This window comes from Erinaceus europaeus, chromosome 18 (genome assembly GCF_950295315.1).
Source record: "Erinaceus europaeus chromosome 18, mEriEur2.1, whole genome shotgun sequence".
Lineage (NCBI taxonomy): Eukaryota > Metazoa > Chordata > Mammalia > Eulipotyphla > Erinaceidae > Erinaceus > Erinaceus europaeus.
Window position 1 is genome coordinate 63241282 of NC_080179.1, and position 24962 is coordinate 63266243.

The following is a 24962-nucleotide window of genomic DNA, read 5'->3' on the forward strand; positions in this document are numbered from 1 at the left end:
TCATACCCTGATTTTCACCAGTCACTTTTCTCTCCACCCTCTCTGCATCGCATCCTGTTCCCACCCTACTGGGCTAGTATATTTATAAGGACAAGATTGTTTGTAGTTTTGAGTTTAGCTTAGCTTGGTATAGATTGCGCTGCGTCCTGCAAGAATAAAGAGACACTGCGTACAGCTCAGCCATGAGTCCCTGGTCGTCTGTTACCCGCCCGTGAAGCCAGCCCGGCGAAAACAACATAAAACAACACTCAGCTATTAAAAATGATAAAGTCATGTTCTTAAACTCATCTTGAATGGAACTTGAAGGACTCATGTGAAATGAGATAAGCCAAAAAGAGAGAGAGAGAGAGTAGGATAAATATGGGATGATCTCACTTAGGCGCATAACTTGAGAAATAAGAACTAAAAGGGAAAATACAAAGTAAGATTTGAAACGGTTTGGTACACTACAACAAAACAAAGGACTCTGGGGAAGGAGCAGAGAGAGAGGTGGGGGTGAGGGATTTTAGGTCCTGGTACATGATAATGGAAAAAAGACCTAAGCTGAGATTGAGAGCATTCTGCAGACATCTGTCTTGGTGAGACGAGAAATTGTACGCATGTGCCAATAACTGTACTATGAACCATTAACCTCCCAGTAAAAAAAAAAAAAAAAAAAAAAGTATTGCTTTTTGGGGAAGCATTACATCAGGCTTAAACAGTTACTGAACTTACATCGTCCTTCTTCTCTGCACACCATGCAAAATGAAAAGAGTGAGATGTTACTTTAGACCCAAGAGTAACTATAGTGACTTTCCCCTTGTGTATCTAGTAAAGGGAGAATCCTTCAGTATAAGGACACTGACAATACAGTAATTCGTCCAAAAAGGATGCTATACAAAGAAGAAGAAGAAGAAGAAGAAGAAGAAGAAGAAGAAGAAGAAGAAGAAGAAGAAGAAGAAGAAGAAGAAGAAGAAGAAGAGGAGGAATCATCATCATCAAAGTAATAAGAAATGTGGCTCCCAAGCACTTTATATGGAACAAAACCTTAACATGAATCAAATAGATCTCTTGAAAAGTTACTGTCTGGGCAGACCTGGTTGAACACACTTTATAGTACACAAGGCCCAGGGTTTGCATCCCTGGTCCCCACCTGCAAGGGGAAAACTTCACAAGCAGTGAAGCAGTAGTGCAGGTGTCTCTCTTTCTTCCCCTTCCCTCTTGATTTCTGTCTCTACCCAATAAATACATAAAATATATTTTTAAAAGTTACTTTAAACTTTAATCACAGAGTGAGGATAAACTATATCAGCAAGAAAGTAGGCTGGAAAATCTAGGTACCAACTGTAAACAAGATGGAAAGGAATTCATAATCAGATACCTGTAATGTCACCAAAAAGAGTGAAAAGACAAAAATCAGTAGGAAGAGGGGTTTCTTTTATTTCCCTCCACCAGGGCTTCGCTGCTCCAGATCAACTTCTTCAGACAGAAAGACAGAGAAATGGGGAAGAGTGAAACCACAGCTCCGTTGTGGTGGAAGCTGTACTTGAACCTGGGTCAAGAGCATGGAAAAGCAGGTACATTATTTTACCAGTTAGGCCATGGGCGATGCAACTCTTGAAAGAGCAAGTCAGAACCACCCAGACTGAACTTTCTTGCCCCTTCTAGCATGCAACAGAACTTCGTGTTTTCAATTTTTTTTTTTGCCTCCAGGGTTATTGCTGGGGCTCAGTGCACTATGAATCTATTGCTCCTGGAGGCCATTGTTCCCCCTTTGTTTATTTCCCCAATTGTTGTTGTTGTTGTTGTTATCATTGTTATCAATGCTGTCGTTGTTGGACAGGACAGAGAGAAATCGAGAGAGGGGAAGACAGAGATGAGGAGAGAAAGATCGACATCTGCAGACCTGCTTCACCGCCCCTAAAGCGACTCCCCTGCAGGTGGGGAACCAGGGGCTTGAACCGGGATCCTTATGCTGGTCCTTGAGCTTTATGCCATGTGCGCTTAACCCGCTGCACTACCACCCAGCACCCAAGAACTGTCTGTACTATAGACAGACCCTCCTTCATAAGCCAAAATCTATTTTCAGATGTTTTTGCATCATGTCTTCAACAGTGGATATATCAAAGTTACCATGTCAAAAAATACTTTAATTTTGTAGATAACAATATTATACTCCATTTTACAAAGTAAGAAATCTAAACAGATTTCTTAACATATTTTTAAGCTCCAAACCTTGGCTCAAGATCTTCTCTCATTATCACTACTATTTTTTAAGTAATTTTTGTTATTAATAGTTTTATAAGATTATAAGGTTACAATGTATAATTCCACACCACACCTTCCCATTCAAAGTACCATGTCCCCACCCTCCAGCCTCCCAAAGATAATGACCATAGTTCTCATAAGCCTTACGAACACTTTGCTTGCTTCTGTTTTGGTTGGATTTTTTTTTTTTTTTGTAAGCTCATGTAAATCAGATCTCTAGATTCCTCATATGAGTGAAACCATCTGGTAGTAGTCTCTCATCTTACTTATTTTGCTAAACATAATCACCTCCAGTTACATGCATTTTGTCCCAAAGGACACAATGTCCTCTTTTTTTTGCTTGCAGAGTAGTAGTCCATGGATTCCCCCCACCCCCACCCCCTATAAGTTCTTTAGCCAGTCATCTGTTGATGAAAATTTACGTTGCTTCCATCCTTTGCTATAGTGGATAACACAGTTATGAACATAGGGGTGCTTATGTCTGTTCTAACTAGTGCTGTGTCCACTGGATAAATGCCTAAGAGTGGTGCTGCTGAATACTAAGGTACTTCCCTTTTTATTGTTTAAGGACTCTCCATAGAGTCTTCCAAAGGGTCTGCACCAATTTTCATTCCCACTGGCAATGTAGCGGAGTTCCTTTTTCCCTACAACCTCTCCAAGACTTGTTATTTCCTGGTTTGTTGATGTAAGTCATCCTCTCAGATGTGAGATGCTCTCTCTAACTATCACTACTTTTTTGCTAACTTGATATCTATCTATTTTAATTAGAGAACTGCTTAACTCTAGTTTATGACAGTGCCAGGGACTGAACCTGGGACCTCTGAGTCTCAGGCATGAAAGTCTTTTTGCAATAACCACTCACAATCTCCCCTTCCCATAAGTAAAATAAGAATTATATATATATATATATATATATATATATATATATATATATAGTCTCAGATGGTTCCCACTTTCCCATTATACTTAAGTACACATATATAACAGAATTGGAAATTTAGAAGCAAAACCAGATGAGTCGAGGAAAACGAAAGGATAAATGAAAGAAGACACAAAATAATCTGCTCTGAACCCAATAATTCCAAATGAGAATTCTTAGGAACAAGGTAACATTATGAGTGGATTGAACTTTGAGGGGCTTGGGAAAATGCTGGCATGCCCATAAGCCACAGAGGAATGTCAGGCTTTGTTTCATAAACATGGAACCTTTCAAAGACCTAGCACTAATATTGATTCACAGCTATTGGGGTGGGGATAGCTTTGGGGGTGTAGTGGGTGGGACTTCCTGAACTATGTTCAACACTTTAAAAATGCATAAAACATGGGATTCGGGCGGCAGCGCAGCGGGTTAAGCGCAGGTAGCGCAAAGCACAAGGACCGCCATCAGGATCCCGATTCAAGCCCCCAGCTCCCCAGCTCCCCACCTACAGGGGAGTCGCTTCACAAGTGGTGAAGCAGGTCTGCAGGTGTCTGTCTTTCTCTCCCCCTCTCTGTCTTCCCCTCCTCTCTCCATTTCTCTCTATCCTATCCAACAAGGACGTCAACAACAATAATAACTACAACAATAGAAACAACAAGGACAACAAAAAGTAAATAAATAAATATTTTTTAAAAAATGCATAAAACAGACCAAACTTGGAAACAACCCAGATGCCCAACAACAAATGAGCAGCTAGGAAACAGTAGATTCCGCACACAGTAGAACACTACTCAGCCGTAAGAAATGATGAAGTCATCTCCTTTGCTTCGTTTTGGATGGAATTTGAAGGAATCATATTAGGTGAGATAAGCCAAAAGAAGAAGGACAAAGGGAGTTGGGCAGTAGCGTGGTGGGTTAAGTGCACGTGGAGCAAAGCGCAAGGTCCTGCCTAAATATCCTGGTTCGAGCCCCTGACTCCCCACCTGCAGGAGGGTCACCTCACAGGCTGTGAAGCAGGTCTGCAGGTGTCTATCTTTCTCTCCCCCTCTCTGTCTTCCCCCTCCTCCCTCCATTTCTCTCTGTCCTATCCAACAACTACGACAGCAGACATCAACAACAACAATAAAACAACAAGGGCAACAAAAGGGAATAAATAAATAAAATATTTTTTTAATATTTATTTCCTTTTGTTGCTTTTGTTGTTTTATTGCCGTAGTTATCATTGTAGTCTTTGTTGGCTAGGACAGAAAGAAATGGAGAGAGGAGGGGTAGACAGAGGGGGGAGTGTTGGTATGCATGAGACCCCTTCTGTTTCATTTGGTTTAAATCCCCCCTGCTTAACACTATTCTATTTACATAACCACTTCATTCTATTTATATAACCGCTGTTAACAAGCACCTCCCTCCAGGGCATTGGTTCAATCCCCACTGTTTCATGATATGTTTTTGCTCCACCCCCCCTCCTTGTCACACCCTGATCCTCTCCTTGTCACACTCTGATTGTCACCAGTCACTTTTCTCTCCACCCTCTCTATGTCACACCCTGTTTCCACCCTACTTGGCAAGTATATATAAAGACAGCATTGTGAGTTTTAGAGTACTTTACTTTGAGTTTAACTTAGCTCATCTTAGATTGTGCTGCGTCCTGCATGAATAAAGAGATACTGCCTACAGCTCAACCATAAGTCCCTGGTCGTCTGTTACCCGCCCGTAAAGCCAGCCCGGCGAAAACAACCTAACCCATCGAAAACAACATATGGCGCCCGAACAGGGACTGAAATAAGCCCTGAAACATGGACCTGCATCAACGTGGGATCCTACCCCCCCATCGTCCAGATAAGTAAACTTGGCTACCCATCCACCATGGGTTGCCTTTCTACTTACAAAGAGGTTTGCCAAAGCCTCTACTGTTTCATTATGAGACAGTTTCTCTGTCTCTGGAACATTTTACTCTGGGCCACACTTTGGTTCCCTCACTGGGAACTTTGGTTTCTTATGACTGGGATCATAGAGCTTGGGAGATGCACAGAGATTTCTCCTTGGACTTTCTGGATTCCCTCTCTCATGTTTCCCGAGGAAAAGGACTACATTTCGCTCCAGGCCATAATTTCATTCTTTATGACCGTGATCGTAGACCTTGGGACATGCATGGAGATTTCCCCTGGGACTTTCTGGACTTCTTCTCGAATGTTTCCCATGGAGAAGGACTACTCTAATTTGAAGAACATTCTCGAGTACCCTGGCAGTTCCCAAGTATGGAGACACGTGGTTAGTTCTACTCTCCTGATTGGATTCTTTCTTCGATGGGAAGACGCTTTTAAAAATGGGTGCCTGAAGCAATCCAGCAGGAACAGTCAGAAACACCCTAAATGGAATTTCGAGGACCTTTTTGGACTAGGTCGCCCTCCAGGGATTCTTAATCCTACATGGTGAGATCTTGATAATCTGGTTCAAGTTGCATTTCATAAGAGAATGATTTGAATGACTGAATTTTTGTTTGACATTGACTTAAAAAAAATGCTGGACGCAGCCATGATTTCTAGAGACATCCAGAAACAATCCAAAAAGTTGTTTTTCCCTCCTTTGATTTCTCTTTTACATCTTGACATGAATCTGAAACGTTTAATCCTGAAAACTGTATGAGTTATGGGTGGGGCAGATAGTGCAATGATTATGTTAATTATTCTCATGCCTGAGGCTTTTAACCGTGGTTCTTCTGTTTACCTTTCCACATTTTATTGAGTTTAAACTGTTTAAACAACCTTAAAATCATACTAGAAAGGACTTCCAATTATAATGGAGTTATCAATTATAGTAAACTTCTAATCTGCTACAAGTTTTGTTCAACAAGTAAGTGAATTTCAGCTGTCAAAGTCTTCACATGAAAAAGCATCTACTCAAATGGAATTCCTGGAAATCCATTTGGATCCGGTTCTCTGACATCGCCCCCGGAAACCAATGATGAGACCTGGCACGACCTGAAGAAACAGATTCACAGAGTCCAAAGATCACTCTCTACAGAAAAGCAGAATTCAGGTGGCCGACATTCCCCTTCGAGACAGACGTACAGCATTTCATCCTCTGACATTTTCTTCTGTGGTCAGCTACTTTGGACTGACACCTCCATCGGACTTACTGGTACACGCTGCTCTGTTTCTCAAAGACTAACTTCAGCCAATTGCCTTGAGACTTTATAGACCATGTTCCCTCGCCTGCAGGCTCTGTCCCAGAGGCAGAAAACTCCCCCTCCTTATTAGGTTATGCCCACAGAGGCATGAAGCGCCCCAAGAGGCAAGAGATGCCCACAGAGGCAGGAAACGCCCTTTGAGGCAAGAGATGCCCCCAGAGGCATGAAGCGTTCCCAGAGGCAAGAAATGCCCTTTCACCTGCTAGGCCTTGCACTTTGAGGCAAGAAAAGCTCCCCTTGGCATCACACTGGTTATTGCTGTTCGCCTATTTTGTTTTCCATGTCTTATGCCAGTTATTTTGAAAACGCCTGTACGATATACGTTTCTGTTCACCCCACAATGGCCATTAGTTAAAAAGAAAGGGGGAATTGTTGGTATGCATGAGACCCCTTCTGTTTCATTTGGTTTAAATCCCCCCTGCTTAACACTATTCTATTTACATAACCACTTCATTCTATTTATATAACCGCTGTTAACAAGCACCTCCCTCCAGGGCATTGATTCAATCCCCACTGTTTCATGATATGTTTTTGCTCCACCCCCCCTCCTTGTCACACCCTGATCCTCTCCTTGTCACACTCTGATTGTCACCAGTCACTTTTCTCTCCACCCTCTCTATGTCACACCCTGTTTCCACCCTACTTGGCAAGTATATATAAAGACAGCATTGTGAGTTTTACGGTACCTTTAGTTTAGCTTAGCTCAGCTTAGATTGTGCTGCGTCCTGCATGAATAAAGAGATACTGCCTACAGCTCAACCATAAGTCCCTGGTCGTCTGTTACCCGCCCGTAAAGCCAGCCTGGCGAAAACAACCTAACCCATCGAAAACAACAGGGGAGAGAAAGATAAGACACCTGCAGACCTGCTTCACCACCTGTGAGGTGACCCTCCTGCAGGTGGGGAGCCGGGGGCTTGAACCTGGATCCTTATGCCGGTCCTTGCGCTTTGTGCCACCTGCGCTTAACCCACTGCACTACCGCCCGACTCCCAATAAAATATTTCAAAAAATAGTTAAAAAAAAAAGAAAGAAAATTATTAAAAAAAAAAAAAAAAAGGAGGAGGAGGACGACTGACGACAGAGCCCACGTGATCTCACTCATCCGTGGGACATAAGAAACAATGGGGGGTGGGGAACAAAGGGGGACATAAGGCGGAACTCAGGGTTGGGCGAGTTATTCTGCAGCGAAGTAAAAGACTTGAGGAGAGATAAGTTACCAAAGTGGGTAGAGAGAGCATTAGAGAACCAATCCTCAAGGGTGGAAAAAGACTTAAACTGGTGGTGGGAGTTGTGTGCAGACATCTATCATTTAAAAATAAGTAACTGTTTCCATGTATCAACTGTTCTGTAAATGATCATTTACCCAATAAAATGATATAAAAAAATAACTGCACAGAAATAAATCATTCAGGGCCATTCAACCAATTTTTTTGAGATTTTTTTTTTAAGTGATGTAACAGTGCTTTACAAAATTATACAACTGCAGAGGTGTAGTTTCAAGCCCACATACTGTGTGTACAAGTCACCACATTGGACACCGAAGTCCTGTGCCAAACCCCACCCCACTCCAACCCCACTTTAACCTGGAGATGAGATACACTAGATAATACCACCAGAATATGCTATCTCTAAAAGTCTGAGTGCTTAGAAACAAAGGAAGCACTTGGAAAAAAAAATTAAGGGTTCTATAAGCTGATAAATTTAGAGATATATTTCATAACATTACAGGGAGAAAAAAAAAAAAAAGAACTATTTGGATGTCAAAGATCCCAACCATAAGTTATTAATACTCCTCCCTAGAAATGTGTTACATCATTTGCTTAACACTTACAATAACTAGTCTCCATCTTAGGACAACATAGCAACCTTGAGTCATAGTCTTTTCAGTGTGAAGATGTTCAGGATCCCTGTCATCTCACTGACCACAAGGGATGCTTACTAACGATTTGATAGGATGGGCTTGACCACAAGAAGGCTTGACCTCCCAAATTTTAAAGCTCTCAAGAGTCTGGCCTTCCAGAATGATAAGCCAAGCCTCTTTGGTTAGGCAGGCAATAAGCCGTTTCCTTTAAGCCACCCACAAGTTAAGAACTTTGCACAAAACCTACCCCCAAAATGGCTTGTTCCCCTTAATTTGCAATGTGTTGTCATTCCTCGTTGTCTTACATTTTAATTTAATAGTATTTTTCAGCCAAATGAAATGAATTCCAGTTTTTCTCAGTCTGTCTCAGCTCTATCCTTCATCTTCCAGGACCCAGTTCATGTGATCATTTAACAACTATTTATTTCACACTGAACTAGATATCTCCCTAAAGCCTACCAGTCTAGCCTCCAGGCATATTTCTTAAATAAAAGCAGTAGATCTTTGTAAATCTAAAATTTGCATAGTAAAGGAACAAATCAACTATCAAAAGGCCTGATAGTATATAGTAGTTGCTCACCTCTAAGCAGTTAAAAATTCATTTCAATTTATTTTTTTTAAAGAAACAGCTATGGACTTTTTTTTTCTTTGCAAAATACTGAGTTTAATGACCTAGTTAAATTGGAGGTGACAGTATGAAGCAAGTGCTTTAAATTGGTAAATTCTAAACCTTTTAATAAAAGGACATCAGTCAGAAGTTTTAATAAGACTCAGCAGGACAGACAAGAATTAACAGTCTGTAGGTATCAAAAGGGGGTGGAAGGCGATGATAACCTTAATCATTTGCATAGAGATTTATAATTTCATTGCTTAAAGGTTAATGAAATTATGTGGTATTTTGCCCACTCTTAGCCAGTAAATGATTTCATGCCTGGGTTTGTATATATTTATTGACTGAATCACGTAATAGAAGCAATGACTCCCTTACCAATTAATGTACTGAAATTTTTACTTACATACTTCTCAGCCCACAATGATGGGTGTTATAAAGACAAACTCAGAAGGTTTCCATCAGCATCACAGAATAAACAAACATCAAATTCAGAATCAGAACTTTAAAAGTATGGTTAGATAACAGTAAAAATGCAAGTGTAAGAATGAAAGTTTTAGTCTGAAACAACTGCTTCAAAATATCACAAGGCAAAAACAGGGTATCACTTGGGTCTTATTTCATTGGCTGCTCAGAAGGGCAAGGTCAGCACTTTTAATTAGTGCCCGTTCTGATGGAAAACTGCAGAGTAACTTTAGGTAGAATGGTACTTCCCATTCCGGGAGGGACCACTATTTCTCTCTGTCCCATACAACAGCGATGACATCAATAACAACAATAATTACAACAGTAAAAAAAAAAAAAAAAAAAAAAAAAAAAAGGGCAACAAAAGGGAATACATAAATATTAAAACAAAAACAAAAACACGAGAATGGGAGGGGAAGATAGACACCTGCAGACATGCTTCACCACTTGTGAAGCATACCCCCTACAGGTGGGGAGTGGGGATTCGAACCCAGATGCTCAGGCAGATCTTTGCACTTCACAGTATGTGCACTTAACCGGATGTGCCACTGCCTGGTACCCCGAACCTCAAGTTTCTAACAGTGTCCATAGCCCAGTACTCTTTAGCTCTATTACAATCTGACAGTACAATTATGCTGCCACTTAAGAAGCATGTGTAGAGTGCAGCTTGAGGGTAGATAGCATAATGGTTATGCAAACAGACTCTCATACCTGAGTCCTGGGTTCAGTCCCCGCACACCATAAGCCAGGGCTGAGCAGTGCTCTGGTAAAAAAAAAAAAAAAAAAAAAAAAAAAGGAGAAGGAGAAGAAGAAGCATATGTAGTCACTATACTATGTTGAAATAGTGATGTACTAGTATCACTTTTTCTCAGAATAGATGTGAATTGAATTTGCAGTGATATCAGCAGATTATGGTATAAACAATAAATCATTTTACAAACTAAATATATTTTTGAGACAATGCTGTATCTTCAGTAAGTATTGTATATTCATACCAATAGAATCAAAAAAGTAATCCTTGGGTGAAAACCATTTGAAAGTTCACTTGGTAAAACACTAGCTTTTGTTCCATGTATTTAACACACACATAGTGCTAAAATTAAAAGCGATGTAAGGGAGCTTGGGTGGCAGCGCAGTGGGTTAAGCGCAAGGACCCGCGTAAGGATCCCGGTTCGAGTCCCCGGCCTCCACCTGCGGGGGGGGGGGGGGGGTGCTTCACAGGCAGTGAAGCAAGTCTACAGGTGTCTATCTTTCTCTCCCCCTCTCTGTCTTATCCAACAACAATGACAGCAATGACAGCAACAATAATAACAACAACAACGATAAACAACAAGGGCAACAAAAGGGAAAAATAGCTTCCAGGAGCAGTGGATTCATAATGCAGGCACCGAGCCCCAACAATAACCCTGGAGGCCAAAAAAATAAAATAAAAGTGATGTAAAAAAAGACTCAAATACAGTAAATTTCCTTGATCCCCAATTTATGAACACTCCAATATCTTACAAAAATTCAACATCTATCTCATTCCTTAGTGACATAAGCTGTGTACAGCAGTGTGATTGCACTGTTAGGCTGGTACTTGAGAGCACTTCAACTGCAATAAAAGTGGTTAGTATAAATCACATTTTTAAATATTCAAACCATGTCATCCAGAGATCCACATGCACTTGGATCTATAAGGCTTACAGAACTTGTTTAGATTTACTGAAGCTATACCTGCTGTCAAGGAACAAAAAAGTTGTGACGGTTGATCAAACACAACGTTGCCTCAAGTATCATGTAAATGTTTTCCAGGAACATAGTCTTAAAAGTTAACAGTCAATGTAATCCAAAGATTTCTCTTTATTTCTATATTTAAGTCATCACAGATTTGATCAAGCATACAAAATCCCTCTGGGCTCAGGGTTCCCATCAAAATGTCTTATAGGAACATTAAAAATTGAATGGGCATAAACAACTCCAACCGTGCGGAGCTCGTGACAGCACTGCTGTGATCTTTGTGTTTCATGTGCAGCAGCACTGGGAACTTTGCGAGGGAATATGAGCAACTAATTACTGGCTTTCGCTCGAGGGCAGGTGTGCTGATCTCTACAGGTGTCCCAGTTGTAGCACTCTCTGCCTACTGCTTTGCCTCTTGAAGACATTTACTGTGAGGACTTGCTACAGCCCTGCAAAACATCTGAAAGAATACCAAACTGTTCGGTGCTCAAGAAGAAAACTGTGACTTTTTAAAGACGCCACTGAAGAGAAAGAGAAGCTACACATTCTAGATGTAGTTTATGAAAGAATAGTATAAGACAGTCTAAAAAGAAAATAGAATAAAATTCTATCGTAATAAATATATTTTACTACATGTTTGGGATGGAGCATATATATATATTTAAGAATTGATGACTGTGTGACTTTACTGTTTCAAATCAGAGTATTGTTCAGCTCTGATTTATGGTGATGGGGGAATCAAATCTAAGACCATCAAGAATCAGGCATGTGGGTTCACTGAATAAACCACTATGCTATTGTCCCAGTCAGTCCCGTGTTTGACTTTTATTGAGAACATCTTTTAAGATGACTAATACATAATGCATCACAAATCCTAGAAACAGAATTTTTACAGGCAAAATCAGAAAGCTCCAGTCTGATATGTAAAGATTCTTTAACTCTTTCCCATAAAATTGCATAAACATTTAATACATTTAATTGAAAAAAAAAGTCATAAAAAGAGGCCATGGAGACAGCTCAGTCAGAACATCAGGTTCAATCCCTGACACTCCCCTATCACAGAATAGAACAGTGTTGTGGTCATCGCTTTCTCACCTTGCTTTCTTATAATAAATACATTTAGGTAGTCTTTTAAAGAAAAAAATTAGGGGCCAGGTGGTGGCTCACCTGGTTAAGCACTCACATTACAGTGCACAAGGACCCAGGTTCAAGCCCCTGGTCCCCACCTGCAGGGGGAAAGCTTCACAAGTGGTGAAGCTCTCTAGCTCCCCCTCCTTTCTTGATTTCTGGCTGTCTCTATCCAAATAATAAAGAAAAAAGGAAAGGGGAAGGGGGGAGGGGAGGGGGGAGGGGAGAGGGAGGGGGAGAGGGGAGGGGAGGGGGGAGAGGGGAGGGGAGGGGAGGGGGAGAGGACGGGGGAGGGGAGGGGAAGAGGGGAGGGGAGGGGGGAGAGGGGAGGGGGGAGGGGGAGAGGGAAAGGGGAGGGGGAGAGGGGAGGGGGAGAGGGGAGGGGGAGGGGAGGGGGAGAGGGGAGGGGGAGGGGAGGGGGAGGGGGGAGAGGGGAGGGGGAGGGGAGGGGGAGGGGGGAGAGGGGAGGGGAGAGAGGGGGGAGAGGGGAGGGGATGGGAGGGGAGGGGAGGGGAGGGGAGGGGAGGGGAGGGGAGGGGAGGGGAGGGGAGGGGAGGGGAGGGGAGGGGAGGGGAGGGGAGGGGAGGGGAGGGAAGGGAAGGGAAGGGGAGGGAAGGGAAGGGAAGGGAAGGGAAGGGAAGGGAAGGGAAGGGAAGGGAAGGGAAGGGAAGGGAAGGGAAGGGAAGGGACCAAGTTGCGGACACTACTATGATTCCATCCTGACTTCCCTGGGCAGATGACCTCACCGATGCTTCCTGAAACCTCTCCTCTCCAGACCCTTACTCCACTAGGGAAAGACAGAATAGTCTGGGGTGTGGATGGATCAGCCAAAGTCCATACCCAGCAAAAAAGCAATTACAGAAACCAGAATTCCCAACCTCTGCGCCCCATAAAGAATTTTGATCCATGCTCCCAGAAGAGTAAATGATAGGGAAAGAAAAGTAGAGGGCCCAGTACCCCCGTTCCACCAGCATTTGCCACCAGGAACTTTGGGGTTTTGTATCTTTGTTTTACTGGGGTGAAATAATAGTTTACAGTCAAAAGTAAATACAGTTGGTGGTATATGTGTAAAATTTCTCAGTTTACTGCAAAGCAGTCTAACCCTCTGCCTAGACCCTCCTCCACCATCATGCACCAGGAACTGAATCCACCCACCCCCATATCTCTAGAGTTCTTTACTTTGGGGCTATATCCCAAACCCAGTGCAAGTTCTGCTTTGTGCTTCCCCCTTCTGCTCTTATTTCTCAACTTCTGTCCATGAGTGAGATCATTCCAAACCCAGTCCAAGTTCTACACTGTGTTTTCCCTTTCTGTTCTTATTTCTTAAGTCCTGTCCATGAGTGAGATGATCCCATGACTCACCCTTCTATGTCTGGCTTATCTTACTTGACATGATTCTATCAAGCTCCAGCCAAAATGAGTTGAAGAAAATGGATTTGTCATTTTTAACAGCTGAGTAGTATTCTAACATGTATCTATACCACAACTTTCTCAGCTACTTATCTGTGTTGTACACAGAGGTTGCTTCTGGGTTTTGGCTATTATAAAGTGTGCTGCTATGAGCATGGGTATACACAGACCTCTTTGCATGGATGTGTCTGCTTAGACTATATCCCCAGGAGAGGAGCTGCAGGGTCATAAGGTAGGTCCATTTCTAGCCTTCTGAGAGTTCTCCAGACTGCTCTCCACAGGGGTTGAACCAATTTACATTCCCACCAATATCTTGTTTTTAAAACATCACTAAAAGGTTCATTTCAGAAGGAAAAAAAATCCATCAGTAGTCCAGAACAAAAATTAGCAATTACCTGAGAGCAGATATAGCAGGGCGACTTACAAAGGGTACAGGGGACTTTGGGGGGGGAGGGTAAAAAGAAATATTCCAGGTCATAACTGCATAGTTACAAAACCTTATACCTTTGCCAAAACTCTTAACATTGTCCACTTAGAATGAGTACAAGACCACTGTAAGCAAATAATGTCTGAATAATTTGATAATAAAAAACATACTTATAAGAGTTGATGGCACTCCAGTCACTAGAAGAATTTTATTATTAATTTGTTGTATGTCTGACATACAAGGTCAAACATACCATAAGAGGCCAGGAAAATATTTACCTGGATAGTGGATTTCCTATGCCATACGCACAACCCTGGTTCAGGCCCCATGACATTGAGGTGTGTACAGTGAGGACCGAGCGCCTGCTTGCTGGCAAGTGTGTATTCATGTGTGCGTGCACGTGTGTGTGCCTGTATAAATACGTGTCCACTGCCATGAAGTCCCAAGGATGACATAAATAAGCAAATAAGGATACCATCACATATGAGGTAGGGGTAGCAGTAGTTTCTAGTCACCAGTCCCAGTAGCACCTTATTGAACTCAGTACCTCACTGTACTTACTATGACATATTTCCTTGTATTACCGCTTCATTTGTTCAGGAATTTGTTTTTAGTCTTTTGGGGAGGGTTGTGTCACCCACATATCTGCTTATTCAGGGGAAAATGTATCACCCACATATCATCTTTAGGGGGGAAAATGTGTCACCCACATATCATCGGTTTATTCAGTGCATGCGATTGAACCCGAACCCAGCATCTGTGAAGTAGGTATTTATGAGCATCATATAAAATCTAGCTCCCATCTTGTAGGGTTCCATACACTAAATGAGAGTCTAAAACATTTCTGATGGCTAATTACCACTAACTTGTTGATATTAAAAAAAAAAAAATGCAAGGGCGGGGGGGGGGGGAGGCCAAGGAGATAGCTAGCTCACTCGATACAGCAATGCTGTACTTCGCATGAGGCCCGGGGTTTAGTCCTCAGCATCCCCACAGACTCATCATAAATGGCAAAAGGGAAGCTTCATGAAGGGTGGTGTGGTATGTCTCTTCTCTCTACCTCTGACTATGTCTGCCTCTCCACTCTGTCCTATCTCCCTCCTCCTAGCTCAAATAAAAGTAGAAAGAAAAAAAAAATGGGTGAAAGAGGCCTCTCCACAGTGGTAACACAGATGCTCAAGGCCCTGAGTTTATTCCCTGGATTGAAAAATAAATAAATAAATAAATAAATACACAAACAAATAAATATAGGGGGTCAGGTGGTGGTGCACCTGGTTGAGTACAGACTTTGCTGTGTGCAAGGACCCATGTACAAGCTCCCACTCCTCACCTGCAGGGGGATGCAAGTCTGCAGGTATCTTTCTTTTTTCTTTCTTATTTATAAAAAGGAAATACTGACAAAACCATAGGATAAGAAGGGTACAACTCCACACAATTCCCACCACCAGAACTCCGTATCCCATCCTTTCCCTTGCTAGCTTTCCTATTCTTTAGCCCTCTGGGAGTATGGACCCAAGGTCATTGTGGGATGCAGAAGGTGGAAGGTCTGACTTCTGTAATTGCTTCCCTGCTGAACATGGGTGTTGACAGGTCAATCCATACTCCCAGCCTGTCTCTCTCTTTCCCTAGTGGGGCGGGGCTCTGGGGAAGCAGAGCTCCAGCACACATTGGTGGGGTTGTCTGTCCAGGTAAGTCTGGTTGGCATCATGCTAGCATCTGGTACCTGGTGGCTGAAAAGAGAATTAACATATAAAGCCAAACAAGAACCTAAAGGCTGGAGTAGTGCAGATGAAGAGTTGGGGGGGGGGGTGTTGTCTCTGTTTATGTAGATGGCTAGTAGGCATATTTTAGTTCTATTCCAAAGGGCCTGTGGCTATGCTAGTTTTGTTGTTGTTGTTTCCTCTGAGCCTGAAATCTGATATGCCGGTGGATCCTAGTTATTGTCTATCACCCCCTTCCCTCTCGATTTCTGGCTGTCTGTCCAATAAATAAATAAAGATGATTTAAAATTTTTTAAACTTAGAAAAAAAAAAAAGAAAGAAAGGCCAGCAATAGACCTACACAAATATAGTCAACTGATTTTTGACAAAGGAACAAAGATAATTTTTTGAAGAAGCATTTGTTTCACTGGACAAAGATATAACAACTGGACATCTACATTGACCTTATATCCTTCACAAAAATTAAATTAAACTGAATAACAGAGGCCAGGAAAATACTGCCAGAGGTAGTGCATCAGATTTCCATGCCTGAGTTTCAGAAGGTCCTAAGTTCATCCCCTGGTACCACCATAAGCCAGAGTTGAGCAGTGCTCTATTCCCTCTGTGTTTCTGTTTGTCCCTCATTAAAGAAAATAAATAAATACTTCATATATACATAAATATAATTTTTTTAAAGTCTCATAAACCTAAAGGTGAAATGAAACACATGCCAGGCACCTTGAAAATGACATCTGAGAAAATGTAGATGACATTGGTCTGAGCAGTAATTTATAGCTATAACACCAAAAGCAAGATCCAGAATACCCCTCCAAAACAAGAGAGAAATAAAGAAAGAAAGAGAAAAAGAACTTGGTAAATTGTTGGGGAATTACACAGATGCAGTCTTTGCCCTCAGGTTTTGCCACTTCCTGTGATATCCTCGCAGTGTCCTTTTCAACCAATCCTGTCCCGACACGTCACTCCTGGTTGTTGCCCTATAAAGCCTTCCCACTTTCTCTCTCTCTCTCTCTCCCTCCCTCCCTCCCTCCCTCCCTCCCTCTCCTTCCCTCCCTCCGTCTCTGTCTCCCTCTCTCTCCCTCTCTCTCTCTCTCTCTCTCTCTCTCTCACCTGGTGGTGAGGTAGCAGGGGACGGCCATTTTCGGCTGACTCCACATGGCCTGAACCACCCGTCTGACCCAACAATAAAGATTTGTGTTCCCTCTTTGCTCCAGATCCCTTCTCTCTCTTCTCGGCCGCACAGCTCAACAGTAAATTGTACTTAATTCAAATCCAAAACATCTGTTTCTCAACACATTGTTAAAATAAGAGGACAACCCACAAACTGCAAGGAAAAGTTCACCAATATCATTTCTGGTAAAGGACTCATCTAAAATATACAAAGAACCCTTAAAACTCAACAAGGTTTGCAGATGCTTGAGCCCCTCCCCTTATCACTGGTGTGTATGTCTGAAGTGTAAAGACTGGAGTCAATCTTCTTGTTCTCTCCTGCCTCTCTCTTTCATAGTCAGTAAATCTTGTTAAAAATCAACAACAATCCAGCCATGACATCATCTCCCTAGACAATAACTTGGATCCACCTGCATAACAGATTTCAGGCTCAGGGGAAAAAATAAGAAAAAAAAAAAAAACACTAGTATAGCCACAGGCCCTTTGGAATATAACTAAAATATGATTACTAGCTATCTACAAAATGGAGGGCCCCCAACTCTTCATCAGCACTACTCCAGCCTTTAGGTTCATGATTAGTCAACAACTTGTTTGGCTTTATATGTTAACTCTCTTTTCAGCCACCAATGATGACAACCAGACTTCCCTGGACAGACAACCCCACCAATGTGTCCAATGAGTTCTGATTCCCCAGAACCCCACCCCACTAGGGAAAGAGAGAAACAGGCTGGGAGTATGGATTGATCTGTCAACGCCATGTTCAGCAGGGAAGCAATTACAGAAGCCAGACCTTCCACCTTCTGCATCCCACAATGACCTTGGGTCCATATTCCCAGAGGGCTAAAGAATAGGAAAGCTATCAGGGGAGGGGATGGGATACAGAGTTCTGGTGGTGGGAATTATGTGGAGTTGTACCCCTCTTATCCTATGGTTTTGTCAATGTTTCCTTTTTATAAATAAATTTTTTAAAAAATCAACAAAAAGGCAGCCTAGGTTAAAAAATAAATGTGTGTGTGTGTGTGTGTGTGTGTGTGTGTGTGTGTGTGTGCAAAACATGTTCAACATCATAAGTCATTAGAGAATTTTAAGTTGGAACAAAGATAAACTAGCAGTTACCACGTAACTACTAGAATGACTAAAATCCAAAACACTGACACCGGATACTGAAGAGGATAGGAGATATGTATGTTAGAAAAGACATGACATGGGGCCAGGTGGTGGTGCACCTGGTTAGTGCATGTATTACAATGCACGAGGACCTGGGTTCGAGCCCCCAGTCCTCACTTGTAGGGGGAAAGCTTTATGAGTGGTGAAGCTGGGCTGCAGATGTCTCTCTATCTCTCTCCCTCTCTATCACCCCCTCCCTCTTGATTTCTGGCTGTCTCTATCCAATAAATAAAGATAATAATAAATAATTAATTTAAAATATATATGATATATGCAAAATACATCATGACTTTTCCAACAACCCCCCCCAAAAAAAAAAAATAGGGCATTGCCACTGTGGAGTTTCTTACAAAAGTAAACATATCCTTTACCACATAATCCAGCAATCATTCTATCTGATATCCATTCAAATGAATTAAAAACTTACATCCACACAAATGTCTATAGCACCTTTATTCAGAATTGCCAAAACTCTGAAGCAGCCAACATGTTCTTCAAAGGTGACTGGATCAATACTCTGCTGTAAATCTATGTAATGGAAGAGTATTCTGGAGTAAAAAGAAATAATGAAAGGAAATGAAATCTAAAAAAGTACTCAGTCATGAAAACACACAGAAGACCCTTAAATTCAAACTGTAAATCAAAGAAGCTAGAATAAAAGGGCTACATACCCAATGATTCTGACTATAAGACATTCTGTCAAAGGCACACATATGGAGGCAGTGTGATCATCAGTGGTGGCCAGGGGTTCTCTAGATCAGGAAGGGGAGATGAACAGGTGAATCACAGGGGATTTCCAGGGCAGTGAGACCTATTCTGTACAATACTGCAAAGTGTCAAAAATGTGTCAATAAAGTCATAGAATGTCTAGCAAAAAGAGTGAAGCCTAGTAGACACTGAAGACTTCTGCTGACAATGATAGATCCATGTTGTCTCCTCAACTGAGCAAATGCAGCATTCTCTTGAGGATTTGATGGTGAAGATGTAAGGCAAGGAATGGAGCACTTCGTGAAACAGCTCTAAACATTAAAGTCTGCTCATGATTTTAGTTACATTAGAAAAGTCCCTTCCAACATAAGTCCATATTTCATGTGTGGAATTTAATATGAAAGTGTAGTTCAGCAGCTCTGCTGCTCATTTAACTGGAAAGACCAACTTTTTCTTTAGAATGTGTCAAGTTCTTTCAAAAGCATCTTTCTCCTAGAGAAATCTATGGTTTGTGTTTTTATGAGAAACTCAACAAATTTTCAAGATTTTTTTTCAAGGGCAGTTCTTATTAAGATTTTAAGTGCTACAATGGCATCTTCATTTTTTACAATTTTGGCTTCAAAAAATTATGTTCGTAATGCTCATAAAGAAATATATCAAAGAAAGAAAGAAAAAGAAAGAAAGAAAGAAAGAAAGAAAGAAAGAAAGAAAGAAAAAGAAATATATCCATAGAGGCCAGGTGGTGGCACACCCAGTTAAGTGCACATAGTACTAAGCACAAGAACCCACACAAAGATCCGGGCTCAAGCCCCCACTTCTCACCTGCAGGGGTTCCTTTTCACACATGGTGAAGCTGGTCTGCAGTAGTCCTTCTATCTATCTATCTCCCCCTCCCCTCTCAATTTCTCTCTATCCTATCCAGTAAAATGGAAAATAAATAAATAAATAAATAAATAAATGAATGGCCACCAGGAGCAGTGGATTCATAGAGCAGATAACGAGCCCCAGCAATAACCGTGGATGGAAGAAAGAAAGAAAGAAAGAAAGGAAGGAAGGAAGGAAACGGGAGGGGGAAGGGGAAGAGAAGGAGGGATGAAGGTAGGTCATATCCACCAAGGAGCTAATATTTACCAATATGGGTGAACTTTAGGGTTTTACTATATTGGATACAACTGATCTCTTTATTCAATCTTTTGACATTTACTGCTTTTCTCACCCAATATATTAAAAAAAAAAAAAAAATCACAGATCTCCCAGTACAAGGCAAAAAAAGTATTAGGAAGTAAATGGTTTAAACATCAAATTAAACAGTAAACAAATTAAAAAGTATACACCTAGTTTCAGAAAAAAAAAAAATGAAGTTCATTTGCTACTGTCTTCTTTGTATTTTCACAAAAGAAATTCCCAAAACTATTGACTTGCTTCCCCCACCACAGTTTTCACTGGAACTCTGTGTCTCCACAGCTATACTGTTCTGGAAGGCCATCCTTTTTTTTTTTCCTTTGTCTTTATTTTTAATGGTAAAGGATAAGAGACAGAGAAACATAAGTAGGCAAAGAGAGAAAGAGAGAAGGAAACAGACCGCTGCAGCACTATTCTTTGAAGCTTTCCCTTGCAAGTGGGTGCTGGGGCCTTGAACCTGGGACCTAGAGCATGGCAGCACATATGCTCTACCAACCAAGTGAGTCACTAGCCAATCCTGGCAATACTACTTTTAAAGTCTAAGATGTGGACTATTTAGGAGATTAAAAATCTGAGGAAGGTAAGTAATACTAAGTCATCGCCGTGATTCTAATTTCATGGGTTAGTATAGTCTCAAAACACATCATAGGAAGGGACTTAATTTGCTGTAGATAAATATGAGGGGGATGGCAGGAAAAAAAAAAAGAAAGGGAATTACCCCATGGACAAGGTGATTAGGAGCAAAATATGTTAAATTTCCTAAGGAGGAAAAAAAAAAAAAAGCTAGGTTAAGACACCGATATCATCTTGATAACAGGCTTTTATTAACGTGAAAATTAGTTTTGAAAGAATACATATTAACAGTTTCAGTTACTATATATAGTATTTGTGAAGTATTGGTATTTGTCTGCTTCCAACAGACTTTACAGCCACAATGACAAAACATGGACACCAGAGAAATCAATGTTAGTCAGAAATGGTAAGTGGCTAGTTGAGAGACTCATGAGGAAGAAAAGCATATGGCTGATTAATTTATCACTAGCCTTAAAAAAACTTAAGAGAACAAAGTTTCCATAAAATAAGGAAGGAAGTGTGAAACTATGCCCTTAAAAGCATAAAGACTTATAAACCAAAATCACCTCAACAAAAAAACCAAATACAATAAAATAAGTGAGGTAATAAATAGAAGCATATTTCATATGGAAGAAAAACAATTTCATTTCAGATGTGAATTTTTGAGGTATTATTAGTATCTGGTAAACAGATGGCGCTCAGGAGGAATCAATACCAGACGGCTAATCTAAAAATCACTGGAATAGAGCTGAAGGTTAAAGGTACAAGATTAGATAAAGTCACTCAAAATGAGAAAACTAAGCTTGGGGAAAAAAAAAAAAAAAAAAGCTAGGAAAAAAAAGAGAGAGAAAGAAGTAGAAAAACTAAAACAAGCTTCCTCTTCAGGGCAGGGGTAGGTAGCTACAGGGATGGAGTGTGGAGTAGAGAAGGAGACGGGAGGAGGGGAAGGAGGGAAAGTTCCAGTGAGTCAGAGACAGCAAACGAAAGACTAACAGAAGGAAGACATGTCTGCCCTAGTCTCTACTCCAGAAAGAAACAAAAAATAAACCTAAAAGAACCAAAGTAATGCATACCTCATCCTCAAATGAAAGAAAGACACCGCCACAACCACAAACCACAAACTACCAAAAAAAAAAAAAAAAAAAAGTCCACTAAATTAGGTGATATGTGGAATCAAAATGAGGAGCGATGCTGAGAGCCAAATCACAACCCCTCAGATTTCAACCTTACAAACACTCATTACAGTAAAGGTAGTTAAACATCTACCTATGACAGACTGAAAGGTTTCTTCAGAAAAATCAAGTCTTCACCGCAGAAGAGGACAGGAAAAACCAACAGGACATTTTGATTGTCAATGACACAGCTTTCTAACCCAGATACTGCCAAATCGGGTGAAAGAGAAGGAAAGCGATTATCATCAAACCACTTACTACATGGGCTACATGACTCACAGCGCCCCAAAGTCACAGTGACCTTCACAGCACTGCAAAGTGAGGTGAGACATGTCCCTGGGGCAGACGAATTATCTTGGATGAAGGAGTGTTTCAGATCAACAGTCCAAATGGAAATGCACACTTCAGTCATGTATCCCTTCTCCCTTTACCTCAGTTCTTGTGTCTGATCTACTTTCCTCAAAAAACATCTATTCTTAATTGTCTACATTCAAAAAATGAGTGAAAACCAATAAGGTTCATATACATGAATTAGGGTAGAGGAATTAAGCAAAAACCAAATTTTAAAAATTGTCCAGAAATAAAGGGAAAAAAGATCCACAAACAACTTTTCACTGTCACAGAGAAATTACCAAGAGTATGTATGTACTACTTCAAGGTAGAAAGACTCAGGACCAGAAAGACATTACAGAACTAGTGCACAGATACGTGTGCAAAAGGTTCCAGGTTCACTCCCAGCACCACTAACAGCCAAAGCTGAGCAGTGCTCTGGTCAAAAATAATAATAATGGTAAGTAAAAGGAACATAAATGAACAGGAAAGAGCTAAGAAAAGATATGACAACTAAAAAATGAGAAAGAAGATTGGCAGTCTAAATTAAAGCTGAAGACTGAAAAAAAATAATAAGCATGGTTTAATGGCATAAAAGAATCAAAAAAAAAGGAGTCGGGGAGTAGCGCAGTGTGTTAAGTGCACGTGGCATGAAGCGCAGGTACCGGCTTAAGGATCCCGGTTCGAGCCCCTGGCTCCCCACCTGCAGGGGAGTCACTTCACAGATGGTGAAGCAGGTCTGCAGGTGTCTGTCTTTCTCTCCCCCTCTCTGTCTTCCCCTCCTGTCTCCATTTCTCTCTGTCCTATCTAACAACGATGACATCAATAACAACAACAATAACTACAACAATGAAAAACAACAAGGGGGAAAATAAATAAATAATATTTTAAAAAGAAAAGATTCCCAAAAAAAAAGAAACCCTTAGTATTACAGTGATCAGGGAAATAAAGAATACGCATTTAAAAAATGTACATGAAAGGGGGCCAGGTGGTGGCTCACCTGGTTAAGCATACACACTGCAGTGCACAAAGACCAGGGTTCCAGGCCCTGCTCCCTTGCAAGGGGAAGCTTCACTAATGGGAAGCAGAGCTGCAGATGTCTCTCTCCCTCTCTATCTCCCCCTCCCCTCTCAATTTCTCTCTGTAACCAATAATAAATACATAAATAAAAGTACATGAAATAAGTTTTTCAAATGGGGAGGGGAATTCAACCAATACAAATGTGGCATTCTTGCAAGAGAAAACAGAACAGAAAAAAGAGGGAGAGAGGGAGAAAGGGAGAAAGGAAGGAAGGGAGGGAAGGAGGAAGGAAGGAAGGAAGGAAATATTTCCTTAGGGCAGAAAGATGAATTTTTTTTTATTGTTCCAGAAAAATGGAATATAATACACTATTAAGATACATTTAAGAAGCTAGCAATTTTAAAAAGAAAGAAGAGAAATGTGGGTATGTAGATAGAAAAATAAGACTTATCTTAAGATTTTTCCTTTTCTTTTTTAATTTTATTCAGTCTTATTTATTAATGAGAGAGATAGGGAGGAGCTAGAGAGAGAGAAAGAACCAGACATCACTCTGGTACATGTGCTGCCAGGGATCGAACTCAGGACCTCATGCTTGAGAGTCCAATGCTTTATCCCCTATGCCACCTCCTAGACCACTGTTTTTTGTTTGTTTGAGATATAAGGAGGTGGAAATATAGATGGAGATGGAGACAGAGAAGGCAGAAAGTGAAAGAGATCACAGCATCAGAGCTTCCTTCAGTGTGCTGGAGGCCAGGTTCACATCTAGTTAGCATATATATGACAAAGCAACGCTCTAACCAAGTGAGCTATTTGGCCAGCTCCAGTCTTGGATTTTTCTAAAGCTGTAGGAAGCATTTTCCAGATATGATAAGGTAATGTCTTCAGAAGTTTTATGGGAAATAATTATAATGATTTTTAAAAAATATATATATATATATTTTTTTTTTTTTATTGAGGGCCAGGTGATGGCACATCTGGTTGAGCACACATGTTACAAGGCACAAGGATCCAGGTTCGAGCCCCCTGTCCCACCCGCAGGGGGAAAGTTTCATGAGTGGTGAAGCAGAAGGACAGTCTCTCTGTCTTTCTCCCTTTCAGCCCCTTCCCTCTCAATTTCTGGTGGTCTCTATTCAATAAATAAATATTTTTAAAAGTGAAATCTTAATTTTTTTAATGTATTAATGAAAGAAAAAGAAGGAGAGAGAGAGAGTCAGACATCGCTCTGGTACCTGTGCTACCAGGGATTGAACTCAGGACCCCAGCTTGAGAGCCCAACACTTTTATCCACTGCACCACCTCCCAGAACACAGCTATGAATAATTACGTAATGTCAATCAAATACCAAATTACTTTCAGTCAAACTGACTGCAAAGCATAAAAACTTCGAATCAGTATTTCTCCTTTTTTTTTTTTTGAGGGGTGGGGATGGAGGGAGAGTTCAGCACATGAGGAGGGGTGGCCAGAGTACCAGCACTAGCTATTTATGTAGCCAAAATCTCAGGTCCAGAACTACACACATGTAAGTTCTATGCACAAAGGCTGTACTTAACCTCCCCAGCCCAAAACTTAGAATCACATTTAAACATTCAAAAACAATAGCACCATGACTTTTTGGAAGACAGGTCTAAAAATAAAATAAGCCCTTGATAATCAAATTGATACCTGATGGCCTGAGCTGGGCCATATTTCATCAACAGAGCACCAGACTTGAAAGTATAAGGCCTCAGTTTCAGTTCCTAGGCCACATATGCTAGAGTGGAGCAGCACTCTTTTGTCTCTCTCTCTCTGTCTCTCCCTCTCTCTCATCCTCCCTCCCTCCCTCCCTCCCTCTCCCTCTCTCTTTTCTCCTCCCTCCCAACACTCCTCTATCATAAAAAAATATTTTCAAAAACCCAATACAAGAAAAAAAAAATAGAAAGAAAGGTGAGAGAGAGAGAAGGTAGGTGTTG

General features: G+C 41.1%; 1 protein-coding gene across 16 annotated transcripts in view; it reads right to left on the reverse strand.

The window, feature by feature from the left end:
* The window catches only part of GTDC1 (glycosyltransferase like domain containing 1), a 450095-nt gene that overhangs the window by 351414 nt on the left and 73719 nt on the right, over positions 1 to 24962 (reverse strand). For 11 of the 16 annotated variants that reach the window (XR_009545998.1, XR_009545999.1, XM_060178080.1 and 8 more), the window contains exon 2: positions 18700 to 18780. The gene's annotated coding sequence lies outside the window, so the exon portion shown is untranslated. Of the gene's footprint in view, positions 1 to 9230; positions 9257 to 10000; positions 10053 to 18699; positions 18781 to 24962 lie in introns of those variants that run through there. The other 5 variants (XM_007539659.3, XM_060178071.1, XM_060178075.1 and 2 more) reach the window with 4 other exon arrangements.